This window comes from Mixophyes fleayi, chromosome 2 (assembly GCF_038048845.1).
Source record: "Mixophyes fleayi isolate aMixFle1 chromosome 2, aMixFle1.hap1, whole genome shotgun sequence".
Classification (NCBI taxonomy): Eukaryota; Metazoa; Chordata; class Amphibia; order Anura; family Limnodynastidae; genus Mixophyes; species Mixophyes fleayi.
This window is the reverse complement of record NC_134403.1, coordinates 189,421,625-189,429,073: the sequence shown is the minus strand read 5'-3', so window position 1 is coordinate 189,429,073 and position 7,449 is coordinate 189,421,625. Positions and strand designations below refer to the sequence as shown.

The 7,449-nt window shown below is 36.6% G+C and overlaps 1 pseudogene; it reads right to left on the bottom strand.

Annotated features, from left to right (window-relative positions):
- Positions 1-3,869: 3,869 nt before the first annotated feature.
- LOC142139877 (olfactory receptor 8D1-like) lies at positions 3,870-4,804 on the bottom strand (annotated as a pseudogene).
- Positions 4,805-7,449: the final 2,645 nt, after the last annotated feature.

The window sequence follows — 7,449 nt, the reverse complement described above, 5'->3', positions numbered from 1 at the left end:
GGCCAAATCCGGCAAGGCTAAGCCCCCAGTCTTTTTTGAGCGTGCCATATCTAAGTGAACTAATTTAGGAGGTTTACCTTTCCATACATTTGAGGTAAGTAACTTACGTAGTTTATCCATATAGAATTTAGGTAACTTAAGAGGCAAAGTCCTAAATAAATACATCATTTTGAGCAGAAGAGACATTTTGAACGCAGATATCCTGCCTAACCAGGAGACCTCATAGTGTTGCCACGCTTTTGCCAGGGTGTTTAGCTGAATCAACAGAGGACCACAGTTGGCCTCTAAGAGGGAGTCTAAATGTGAGGTTATCATGATTCCAAGATAAGGCATGGAGAGGGACCTCCACGAATACGGGAAGGCCATCTTGAGGCGACATAGAAGGGGTTCTGGCAGATTAATAGGGAGAGCGTCCGCTTTAGTTGTGTTTAATTTATAATAGGAGGCCCTTCCAAATTCCTGTAGTATATCATGTAAGAGTGGAAGTGAGGTCTCCAGGCTAGTGACACCTTCAGGTTTTGCCTTTGAAAAAGCGAGCAGCATAACGCGCGTCGATGTTCGCCTCGCTATGTGGTACTAACAACCTCCATTTTAGACCTAGATAGTTTTTATCGAGTCAGTCAGCTAGTAAAACGATGGGGGATTCATATCAATTTAGGGTGGCATTTTGATACAACAGAGAATGCTTGTTGGATAAATTATTTCCTATTGAGACCTATGTCTATACTGCTGAATGAAAGCAGTTCTTCAGAGTCAGTTCACTAGTAGCTGCATCTATAAAACTGTAGCTTATAACGGTTATACCCATGGGACTGTTATGATAACAGTACAATGGAATGTAACAATAGCTGCTGTTAATATAAATCTCAGTGTCTGAAGTAAATACTGAGAGATTATCATAATATTAGATATATATCATTTTACAACAGTAGCTGTAATAAAATTGAACTATATACAATCATAATACTGTATGGGCATAATACTCTTTCATGCCATTGATGATCATATGGTTTTATCTTAACAAATGAGTGAGACCATGATCCCATCATAAAACTGTACTGAGATTAGGCAGTGATATTAAGACCTTCCATTATGAGATAATAATTTCTTAGGATAAAGTTTAACAGCAGTTGGTCTTATTATAAGGTGCAACTGATATTCCCAACAATGGATAGGAACACAAGCAGACTGCTGTAATGAGAGTAATTAGTAACTAACCGTAGAGATCTGGGTTTTAATTATTAAATCATATTGAGGAATAATGGAAAGGTTAAGACTCAATTTTCCTATCAGGTGATACTTACCTGTTTTCCCTTGGTGCATTAATTACAGATGGTGATGCAGTGTATCATTATTAGAAATGTGGATGTGATATTCCCTATTATATGATGTACACAACTAAGATATTTTTGTGTAGTGAGAGATACTACTAACATTTACACAGATAATAAACACACTGAGGTGGTTGTTTATAAGTTTATTAAAACAACAAGAAGGAGGTATACAATGTTTAATAATTGTTACAATATATTGATTTAATATTATATCACATAGCGAGGAAGGGTTGTATATCCACCATTTTAAACACATTTTTCTTTGTTTTTCCCTTCTCACTTTATGTTTTTTAATATTTCGCTACTAGATATGATTTTGGATTAAGAGGATATTTATTTTAGTAAACTTAACAAAGTATTGTTTTTTATTGGAATCAGTGATTACAAATTCACAGAGTGCCCAGGGCCGGATTAAGGGAATGGAGGCCCCTGGGCTAGGGGCACCTCCATTCCCCCGTGATGCCCCCAATGTGAGCCACCTGCCGCCCCCCCCCCCCCCAAGCGCTTACCTGTCAGTTCAGTCCTCCGTCCCCGGTGTGCTGTAAGCTCCTTACTGAGGAGACCTCGCGAGAGTTCACTCGCGAGATCTCCTCAGTAAACAGATTACTGAGCGCCAGGGATGGAGGACTGAACTGACTGTGCTCAGCAGCATTGATCGGGCTGGGGGCGCCCCTGCCCTCGGAACGATCAATAATGCTGCTGAAAACTTTGAAGGGCCCCCTGGATGCCCGAGGCCCCTGGGCTATAGCCCAGTTAGACCTCGGGTTAATCCGGCCCTGAGAGTGCCCCATACAGAACATGTTCTTCTTCTCTTCGAATCTCAGTTTAGGTATTCCTTAATGTTTTTTGGGCGCACCACCTGATTATTAGTTAGATCTTTGACTTTTGATACTAATGAAAAGGAACTGTAAATCGGGGATGTGTTGACCTGGTGCTGTGATATTTCTTTTTGTATGGTGTGTTCCAGGTGTGTCGGGTCTACATGTGTTTTACTGAAATACAGGTATGTTACAGCATGTTAGCTGTCTTACTAAGTCTAATCATGCAAGTGGGCTCCAGGTGCATCACTGGGCTATATATGTTTTACTGAGTTCCAGTTCTTGTACTGGACTGCAGGGGGTAAATTTATCAAGCTGAGAGTTTTCTAGTGGGTCTGAAACAACCGTCAGATTCTAGCTATCATTTATTTTGTATATTCTACAAAATGATGGCTAGAATCTGATTGATTGCTATAGGCAACATCTCCACTTTTCAAACCCGCAGGGAAAACTCTCAGCTTGATACATTTACCCCCAGATGTGTTACTGGTCTCTAAATGTTTTACTAAGCTTCATGATAAGATCAGTCATGTAAATCTGAACACACATGAAATATGCATGCTGTATGGCTTCTTTGCAATAAGATCACTGCATGCTACTGCATTGTAAAAACTTAATGTATACAGCATATGTATTAATGAATTACATAGTAGTTATAGATAATCTGCTAAACCCTACCTGGAGCTCAGTTGCACACTTTGATCCCAATAACCCTAGATCAAAATGTGTTTTTGAGTTCTACCCAAAATATATTACTGAGATCCATATGTGCTGCTAAACTTCAGGCGTGTTACTGAGCTCCACATGTGTTACTCAGCTACAGATGTTTTACTGACTACAGACACTTACCTGGTTACCAGGAGTGCGGGTGATATTCTTCATGATGTACGTTATGTGCCTAGAATACCAAAGTCACATAAATGTCTAACAGAATCTTATGTAATACTCTGTACTGACTACCTCCAAAGCAACTACATATCTCCATTAATCAGTTACAGCAGACTTGACGTGTGTAGATTAATCTTTGTAGGCTGGTAATAACAGCAACAACCAAATATGTATAAAATGCTAGTCTGAAGGATAATAACAAAGTGAAAATACAAAAATGTTCCATACAGATAGAAAGATAGATAGATAGGCAGCACGGTGGCTCAGTGGTTAGTACTTCTGCCTTACAGCACTGGGGTCATGAGTTTAATTCCTGACCATGGCCTTATCTGTGAGGAGTTTGTATGTTCTCCCCGTGTTTGTGTGGGTTTCCTCCGGGTGCTCCGGTTTCCTAACACATTCCAAAAACATACTGGTGGGTTAATTGTCTGCTATCAAATTCACCCTAGTCTGTGTGTTAGGGAATTTAGACTGTAAGCCCCAATGGGGCAGGGACTGATGTGAGTGAGTTCTCTGTACAGCGCTGCGGAACTAGTGACGCTATATAAATGATGATGATGATAGTGTGGTTGAAGTGGGGGTGTATACAGTAGTATGCCATACCACCACTTCGCCTACTGCTTTAATTGTAAAACTATTGAGTTCCATTCACTAACATTCTCATTACATGTTCCATACAGTCAATTCTAAATTTACATACCGCCACCTCTAAATTTCCAGTTTCACCACTATATATATATATATATATATATATATATATTTGCTTTAATGTATATAACAGAACATTGCTGTTTGTAAAGCTACTAACCACCTCTTTATCTTTGCCCGTTTAAGTGCTCATCTGAACCCACCAACGCTTCAGTGCAGATTTTACGTCATTATTTTTTAAGCTGTAGATCAGTGGGTTAAGCATGGGTACAACGGCTGTGTTAAATAGAGAGAACAGCTTGTTAGATTCCAGGGTGTCCATTGAGGCTGGTCTCATGTATTGACAGATGAGTGTCAGATAGAGAAGAATGACCACTGTGAGGTGTGAGGAACACGTGTAGAAGGCTTTATGTTTCCCAGTACGGATGCTCAGGATAATAAAGGATAATGGATAATAAAGGCATATGAGGTGAAGGTGAGCAGAAATGGGAAGGTGGAAAAGAAAAGGCTGCAAATAAAAATCAAGAATTCAGAAAGTGAAGTATCATTGCAAGAAAGTTTTACTAGAGGGAGAAGGTCACAGAAGAAGTGATTTATTTCTTGTGTTTTATAACAAGTGAACCTGGATATTAAAATTGCATTAGGTATAGATGCAACAAAGCCCAACGACCAACAGACACCTGCCAGCCCAGTGCAGACACAAGGGCTCATCACTGAAGAATAGTGCAATGGGTTACAGATGGCAACGTAGCGGTCATAACTCATCGCCGTCAGTATCAACAGTTGACTGCACACTAGAGATGTGAAGATGAACATCTGAGTTACACATGTATGAAAAGAAACTGTTGTATCCCCTGTTAAGAAGCTGATAAGGATCTTATGCAGGGTGACTGTACTGAAGGACATGTCCAAGACAGACAGGTTACACAGAAAGAAGTACATGGGAGTGTGGAGCCGAGGGTCTAGGCAGACCAGTATAAGAATAGTCTTATTACCACCAAGAGTGAGGAGATACATGAGAAGAACCAGGAGGAAGATCAGAAACTGAAGCTTTGGAACATCTGAAATCCCTTTAATAATGAAGTAAGTGATCATTGTCTGATTTGTGAAATTCATTTTTCCAGCTTACCTATGAAAATTGAAAGAGAAAGGCTTACTAGTTGAACTCTACTATACAACATTGGCATCTAAGACTTTCAAATGTGTACACTAGAAGAAAACACTTGAGATCATGGAGAAGTTGTAATACAGACTTCCCATAATAATGCTATCTGTTGAGAAATACTAATTTATTTTGAAGGGCATTTCAAAGTACACAGCCATGTCTTTAGAAACACCCCTGAAAAATCATTTTGTGTCTACATTAGAGCGTTGGTTGATGAATCTAAAAATGCACATTGTGGAAACAGTACAATTTCGCATCCAAGTCCAACCTACTATCACTTTAGGACCACCACCTTTAATAACTTCAACTTTTATGTTTTTCACCTACTGTACTGCTTGGATTAGTTTCATTTATCTTCTAAATTATTCATGAGAGTGAGAAGACATCAAAAGTCTTTTTTACATGTGGTACTCTTGTGTTTTTCAGCGTTTTATTACATTGCTCGCAGTTTGCCTAGAAAAGGACTTTCCGGCAGAGCTGGAACTGGAAGGTGTAAAATAATGTCACATTATAAGTATATAGAAAAGACTACATCTATGGCTCCTTATAGGTGCCCAAAAAATTCTAGTACAAACAAAGTAAATGTAGGTAGTAAAGTGGACATATAACATTTATGAAAGGCAAAAGAATTATTACCAGAAGAGGCCGGCAAACAGTATACACAGGTAAAATTTGCCAATAACAATACTACGAGATCCATCAATAAGCCTCAAGCCTACGTGGCATATCTGGCGCACAGAAACATTTTTAAATGTAAGTTACCTACTAAATCTGCTCCCCAAAAATAATGATGATTGTATGTATAGTTTAAAATATATGTGCAAATAAAACGTCCATGCATGCCTCAGTGACTGTGTAAACACTTGCTAGTCGTTGGGTATAAACTAATGTTAATTTGATGTTCCCGCTATGACGGTTTCAGTACCTATATTTAATTGCATATTATGTTAATTACATCACAATTTGCAGATACGTTGTGAAAATTCTAATTTCTATATTCACAAGGGGGTATATTTACTAAACTGCAGGTTTTAAGTCTTATAATAAACCTATGTAAGATGGAACAAAAGTTAATATGAAAAGGTCGAGACCTTTGCATTTTAATTAGCTATAAAAAATATAAACATTTCTATTTTCTACTAGAATTTTCTATCTACCTATCTATCTATCTATCTATCTATCTATCTATCTATCTATGTATATATATATATATATATACATATTTATATATATATACATATAGATATACATATACACACAGTGGACCAAATTGAGATGTGAGGATTTGGAAGTTTAGAAGTGCCAGTATGGAAAGTATATATATATATATATATATATATATATATATATATATATATATATATATATATATATGTGTGTGTACCAGCCACTGTTCTTTTACTTCCCATATAGAGGTGAGTTCAAGGTCTGTCATCATGATAACCTTGCTGCATGAGCCACCATGCAATCTGCAATTTGAAATGAGAAAAAAACTATTTATTACAACTAGAATAAAATCTCATAAATCGATCCTGATACAAGTCAGATCTGTGTATATTTTTCTTTTAGGTATCATGTGAATGTACCTGTGTATGGAAGAATGAATATGATCTGTATCAGGTTTTATTTATGACATTTTAAAAGATGCAGGCGTTCCACCAAAGTGAGCATTTTTAAACAAAGACTATACAATAGTATGTGTGTGCCAGTTTTAGTGCAATGCTTTTTATGTTCTAATAAATACTATAAACATCAGCCCGCACCATGAACCAACCTTGCTATCCCAGACAGTATTAGGTCAAAACTGAGTTTGCATGGATGCTATTTGCAATACAAACACTTCTACTTACCCATTATTAGAGATATGCTAAGAGCTGCAGGGAGAACAAGTAAAATAATTCAATATTGTTTGAAAGAGATTACTTTGTCTTTATATGACAATATAGATGTTACCACTGGCAGCAAATATGGTTTTTTGATTTGGGAAACGAACATCTTTTCTACAAGATCTATAGGAAATGATACAACATAAAATGTACCAGCTCCTCAGCAAACAACATTATGTACCTCCAAATATACTGTGTACATGACGGAAATATTTATAATAAAAATAATTTTTTCCCTGGAGGTAAAACCTCAGTAGGTCAAATCTGGAAATCTTTACAACATTAATTAGGTTGTATAGTGGGAAAACAAGTTTACCACTAACACATTATTTTACAAGTCTATGTCAAGTGTTTGGAAAGTTAAGTTGAAATTTTCAACATTTTTAAAATGCTAAAAATAAAATATACTGTATGAAAGTATTATATTTTATTACAAAAATCAATGCCAAACAATTGTAATTTGTTTATATTTTTCTAGGAATAGATGTCAAAGTGATTTGTAAAAATAATACAATATTGAACTTCCAGCAGTGAAGAAATCTGATAGGAGGTAATCTTTTCTTACAAGAAAAGACACATTAAAAACAACAATGTGATATTTAATAGAATCTGAATAATGTTCCTATTTTCATATGACCTCTGATTATGTTATAAATAATTTTAGAGTATAACATTAACTGGTGTAAAAATAGAAAACAAAAGTATATGAA